The following is a 6,123-nucleotide window of genomic DNA, read 5'->3' on the forward strand; positions in this document are numbered from 1 at the left end:
ATGGATGGATGCGCTTTATTTCACTTATTTTGGACTGAAGCACTGCAACACCTGCTGACTGCCATTAAACAGCTTGGAAGATCAAGGACAATTTTTAATATAACTCCGACTGGATTCGTCTGAAAGAAGAAAGTCATATACACCTAGGATGCCTTGAGGTTGAGTAATTTATGGGCTAATTTTCATTTTTGGGTGAACTAACTCTTTAAATAAATGGGGTGAAAAGATTCTCTTGAACAGCTACACTGTGGTTCAAACGTTTGGGGTCGGTAAGTTTTTTGATGTTTTGAAAGAAGTCTCTTATGCTCTCTTATGTAAATTATTTACAGTAAATACACAAATAACAGTAATATTGTGAAATATTACAATTTAAAATAACAGTTTTTTTATTGTAATATCTTTAAAAAATATAAAATTTTTAAGTAATAAGTAATTTATTCCTGTGAGTCAAAGCTGAATTTTCAGCATCATTCTCATATCTTGCAATTCTGACTTTATAACACGCAATTGCGAGTTATAAAGTCAGAATTGCGAAATTCTGAGTTTTTTCTTGCAATTGCGAGTTTATATCTCGCAATTCTGACTTTCTTTCTTTCTCACATTTGCGAGTTCATATCTCGCAATCATGAATTTTTTTCTCAGAATTGCAAGTTATAAAGTCAGAATTAAGAAACTCGCAATTCTGAGAAAAAAAGTCAGAATTGTGAGCTTAAAGGCAGAGAACAAGAAAGCCATTCGCTCGTCATCCTCCCAGTCCGGGGGGACCCACGCATCCCTCTTCTTCACTGCCACCGACATTGAGCTGCGAGCGATTGAAAGAGTTTGAATGATTACTGCCCTAGTGAAAAAGAAGCACACTTTAGCATACTTTCAAAATGAGTTCTAATTTAGGAAAGAATATACTTAAGTGGAAACCTGATGTAATGTTTTTGGACACTTAACCGCATGTTATTTGCAATTAAATGAACATGTATTATAGTTCAAATTTATATCAAATGTAATTAGTTTTAACTTAAGAGTGATTTTTTTTAATCCACTTATGTAGGACTTAAGTGCATTTTATATTATTTCTAAAAATGTACTTTTACTTCTTAAATATATTTGTAATTACATATTTTTGATTTTGTACACTTAAAATGTATTAACTTTAAATGAAATATTAAAAAACACTACATTTAAAACTCCAATCCAGTATTTTACATGTGTCAACACATCAAAATAAGTGTACTTCTTTAAAACACGACAAACTATTATTAAAACAATTATTTAAAATGATTTACTTTAAAGATTTCAATTTGACATTATTATAAAGAGCCCGGCCTTTTTAAAAGTGTACTTAAGTGTGTTAAGAAACAGTCATGAAAGTGTACTATTTTTTCCCCCCATTTAAGTTGCTTATCTTCAGTAAAATTATATCTGCAAGTACAGTTTATTTAAAAGTATACATTTAAAATTTTAAGTACACTACAAGGGTACACACAATACAATCAAGCACACTTCTTTTTCACAAGTGTGGCATGTATCATATTGAAATGCATGAAGGGTTGGTGAAAATAACATAGATTGCTTTTATTATCTTTTTAATATCAAGATGTTTAAAATTTAAGATGGTTCATTAGTAAATGTACGTATTACTGGTCGTCATTTTAATCGCCCAAGCCAAATGAAGCTTAACAGCACAAATATTCAACTTCTCAACATGAGCTCATAAAATTAGCACGCCTAATAATAATAAAATAATAAATTTTTTTATGTTCAATCGCAATAGATGAAATATAGCATGCAAGACACTGCTGTCACTTCATGTGAAAGCAGTGTGTAGCAGTTTAACTAGTAAATATGCACAAGTGATCACGGTCAGGTTTGCTAGCAAGTGCACAGACCAAAACCAAATAACTCAATGTAACGAGCCTGACAACCTTGAAGAGATAATGCCGTGTGTCAAAATCTAGTGAGCTGAAGGGCTATGGTGCCTGATACATGCTGTCCAGGTAGGAAGCTCACTAGGTAGCCAAAAACTAGATGTGGTTTAAGATTCAAGCTCAGACCTCAAGTTCAAGCAGCTGGTTCAAATTCTCAGCTAAAATCTCCTCAGTGTTTGTCGTGACATCCATCGGCGGGAATCCACATACTGCTTAAATAATCGGCGGTGGAGAGAGGAACGCCAAAAGCTCCGTTTTTTAAAAATACCGTTTAACTGTATGCTAAAGATGACAACACCTCACCCGGAAGACAACAACACTGCTCTTCTCCCTCTGCCCGTCAGGACGAGACCACTGATGGCAGCTTACTGCCACCTCGCGGCGGAAACACGCTATTAGAAAACACTGACATCAGTGCTGCAGATGAACTGTGGTGATCAAAAAGAAGTGTGCGTAATTGTGTTGAATGCATGCATGTAGCGTACTTCAATACTAAAAGTATATTAAAAAAAAACTGTACTTGCATTTAATGTAATATTAACAGAGTGCGACTTGCCCCTGCTTTTGATATCCCGTTAATTTTCTGTTTTATTCAAACATTGTAAAACGTGTGTCAAACTACTAGGCCTACTTATTCTGGACTAAGATGGAATGCAGATCATAATTTGTCGGGATAGATGGCTGAAATATGTTCAAAATGTTTGAAAGCCTACCTCACGGGGCCCGTAAATTGTGTAAATAAGTTGTATAGTTCATTTTAGCCTATATTTCTACATTACCTATTAAAATTGAAATAATGACATTGTCGTTCAAATATCAGTCATCTCAAATCGCAATGAAATAAAAACGCACTTAAGCGTACTTAGAGAGAGTAGCTAGGCTACACTTTCATGACTATGTTCAAGTAGGCTACTTTTTAAAAAGTGCACTTTGTAATAATGTCAAATTAAATTTAAATAATTTAAAATACATTTCAATATTTTGTCCTGCTTTAAAGAAAGAGGCTACATTTATTTTGATTGGTTGACTATACTGCATTTACATTTATTAATTAATAACGGCCTAGGTAAAATGTGCTTAGGGTTAGTTGCTCATAATTTACTATCACTAAAGTATATGTGTAACAAGGACAGTGTTTCTGAAACTTTACAGATACTTAAAGTCCTACTTAAGTGCGTCAAAGAAAAAAAAACACTCTTTAAGTTCAACTAACTGAATTTAATAAATATTTGAACTATAGGCCTAATACCTACATTTTAATTTAATTGTAAATAACATGCAATTACTAAACTGTGAACTAAAAACGAAGTCAGTTCACACTTAAGTATATATATATAAAAAAAAAAATTATATATAACATAATATATATAACATAATAAATTATATTCTGAATATATTTGATGTTTATCATCATAAGTTATCCAACAGAAATACCGTTGCTGTTTTTATTAATAAGTTGTTTATTTCAATAGTTCAGATGAATTTATATTCAGAATTAATATGTTTAGCATTATTAGACTATAAAAAACAGATCCGGCTGTTTGGATAATTTGTCAAAATCCTCCAGTGACTCCTGTGTCAGTAAAATCAGCTTCAGATAGACTTTTTCCTAAGTCAAAATGAAAAATGTTTTTAATTATGATACAGGCTACATGATAACATATGTGATTAAACATTAACACAGAAATTTTAACAGCACGAGTTCCTAAAATGTCATTAGAGTGATTTTTCAAGTGAATTTGATTACTTTGTTCTTCTAATGTTAACATTTTCATTTGCAGTTCATTACAATAATGAAAAAATAATGTGTGTTACGGTTTCATATAAAGTGACCCACCCACATGAAAAAATACTATAGTAATTTATAGTAAATACTATAGTGTTTTTGAACCATATTATAGTAACGTGTATTATACTGTATATATTATATTATTTATAACACTTTGTTAATGAATGCGACAAAAATAGCAAATACGTTTAGCTTTAAGCCATTTAATATAACATTTATTATTTGAACAACAATTATCTGTGCATGTATTGCAGTAAATGATGGAAAAGTAAAGCTATGTCACAAAATAAATTTGAAATATCAGTTCATAAATATCACAGAAAATGTAACGTAAGACTTTTGTAAATATATCAGCGAGTGTATGTGCTAAAATGAATATCTTCTTCGGCTGACTGGTTTCTTTTTGGAAGCCCTCTGCTTGTCAGAATCAGGCCTTCTCACCCAGCAGAGGAAACGGAAGCACAGATGACTTCAGTTGCTTTATGGAGTAGCTAGTCTTTTGCAGGTGGCTCTGTTCGGGAGGCCCAATCTTTGGAAGTCTTGCATTTTGACTTGCACTGGCTTGAAAGCTTTCATATTTCTTTATCTCCCTTTTCTTTTGTTCTGCTATACAAGTGACCTCCTCCTCAATCGATTCGTCTTCGCTAACATGCTCCACCCATGGAGTCAGACACCACGGCTCTTCACAGTTCACCACTGTTGACCTCCTTGTGAAAGATGCATTTTTCTGGAGAAAATGTTGGGTCTGAGGCACAATTTTCGGAAGGTGGATTAAGGCTTTTTCATAATCTTCCTTCATGCGCTTTAGTTTCCTTGAAGAACAAGTGTTCTTCTGGAGCTCCCCTGCACAAGATGGACTCGTCTGGAGATCCTCTACAGAAAAAATGTTTGTCTGGAGCTCAGACGCACTCGTTTGAAGCTCCTCTAAATTACACTCATTTGTCTGGAGCATGTTTTCAGAAGAAACATCCTTCTGGACGAACTTCTCTGTATGCTGGGGTAAGTTGTATTGGTTCTGGGGCGCACCTGTTATAAGTGTCAAGCTGTCTCTTTCATTTGTTTCCTTTTTAGTACGCTCATACAGAAGCTGACAGTCTGGCAAGCAGAGATTTGTGTCTTCCTTAACTTGGGCCCCGCTGTTGTAACTGGGCCAAAGATACGGTAAACCTTTGACTTCGCAAGGACCGTAAGAAGCAGCGGGACAGAAGAGTTTGTCACTTTGACAGGTCCACTGCCTTCTGTTATCGAACCTCTTTTTGTTTATGCCTGGCGATTTGGTAGGTGGACGAGGAGCGTTTATTCCTCGCATCTTCTAAGCGGAGTCCATGAATCACGATCTGACCGCGTGAGCTGATAATAGCGAGATAAACCTGACTGTACTGTTGTGACATCGCTTTAGAACTGCAGACCCTTTCAAGTGTGACCTGATGTCAGAATCTTTAAACGTAAACAAGACGATAGTTCCGGTCCTTGATTCTGATTGGTTGAGCCGTGTTCGAAGCCGCTGTACATCACCTGTGATCATCTCATTAGCTACATGAGTGTTACTGCGCCAGCGGTCCATGTATTATGTATTTTAACAAAATTAACTGTTTATTATTTATTTAATGAAGTATGAGTGACCCCTTGCTTTGTTTAAAGGCACGTTAGGCTACGCATTAAAATGAATTTTAGCATAACATTAACTATTGATGTGTCATAAGCAAAACTGTAATATATAGGCTATCCTAGATTTAAATGAATAGGCTATTTACAAAGGTAAAGTACAACAAATAAATTCATGTTTTTGAAAGAGCATTCTGGGGTCAAGAAAGGATAGCCTATCTTTCCTTAAATTGGACCGTATTGACAGAATATATAATGAAACTCTGTTACCGTCAAATGAAAAGCTGGCAAAATTTGAATGTAAATATTTATACTATTCCAACATTTGTATTAATTTTAAATGTAATATATTGTTTATATTAATAATAATAATGCACATCAATAATTTGATTAGCATACTGAAGCTATCAAAAATGAATAGCAATGATTTTGTTTTGTATAAGGCGTTTCCGAAGGTTTGTTTTTTCCATTCTTTATTCAAATTCTTTATTGAAAAATAAAATAAAATATAATAAAATAAAATAGGCTATGTTAAAAGTAAACACTATCCGCTATTCATTAATAATATTAATAATACAGCATAAATCAGCATGTCAGCATGGAGGATTTAAAGACATTATAGTAAATTACATTAAATAAAGACTTGCTTTGTTAAGATAGGCCTACGTTCATTTCTATAAAGAATGGGTCATTCTGTTTTTTTTATAAATCCCCTGTTAAGATCATGATCTTCTTGCCTTAAAATGTAAAAAAAAAAAAAAACCACTTTTAAAGTCTATCTGTAAACATAAATTCCACAATTTGAAC

Source organism: Sinocyclocheilus rhinocerous, unplaced genomic scaffold (genome assembly GCF_001515625.1).
Source record: "Sinocyclocheilus rhinocerous isolate Xijiao unplaced genomic scaffold, SAMN03320098_v1.1 scaffold2816, whole genome shotgun sequence".
Lineage (NCBI taxonomy): Eukaryota > Metazoa > Chordata > Actinopteri > Cypriniformes > Cyprinidae > Sinocyclocheilus > Sinocyclocheilus rhinocerous.